Source organism: Capsicum annuum, unplaced genomic scaffold, assembly GCF_002878395.1.
Source record: "Capsicum annuum cultivar UCD-10X-F1 unplaced genomic scaffold, UCD10Xv1.1 ctg63601, whole genome shotgun sequence".
In the NCBI taxonomy this organism is placed as follows: domain Eukaryota; kingdom Viridiplantae; phylum Streptophyta; class Magnoliopsida; order Solanales; family Solanaceae; genus Capsicum; species Capsicum annuum.
The window spans coordinates 1-777 of NW_025872665.1; positions in this window are offsets into that span (position 1 = coordinate 1).

The following is a 777-nucleotide window of genomic DNA, read 5'->3' on the forward strand; positions in this document are numbered from 1 at the left end:
TGACTACTATTTTTCATGACATGATGCACAAGGAAGTAGAAGTATATGTTGATGATGTCATTATCAAGTCCAAGACACGAGTCGATCATGTATATGACTTGAGGAAATTCTTCGAAAGATTGCGAAAGTATAATCTTAAGCTCAATCCATCCAAGTGTGCATTTGGCGTTCCATCCGGGAAACTTTTGGGTTTCATAATTAGCCGCAGAGGCATTGAATTGGACCCCGCCAAGGTAAAATCTATTCGAGAATTGCCGTCTCCGAAGAATAAAACTGAGGTCGTGAGTTTTCTTGAAAGGCTAAATTATATAAGCAGATTCATCGCTCAGCTCAGCACTACATGTGAACCGATATTTAAGTTGCTAAAAAAGGATGTTGCTATCCAATGGACAGACGAATGTCAAGAATCATTCGACAATATTAAAGAATATTTGGCAAATCCTCCTGTGTTGGTCCCACCGGAACCTGGTAGGCCTTTATTTCTACATCTGTCAGTGATGGACAATTCTTTTGGCTGTGTTTTAGGACAGCATGATATCACAGGCAAAAAGGAACAAGTAATCTATTATTTGAGCAAAAAGTTCACGAGTTACGAGGGGAAATATACTCTTTTAGAAAAGACATGTTGCGCTCTAACTTGGATTGCTCAGAAGTTGAAGCACTATCTTTCGTCCTACACAACATACCTCATATCTCGAATGGATCCTTTAAAGTATATTTTTCAAAAACCTATGCCTGTGGGCATAGGTTTTTGAAAAATATACTTTAAAGGATCCA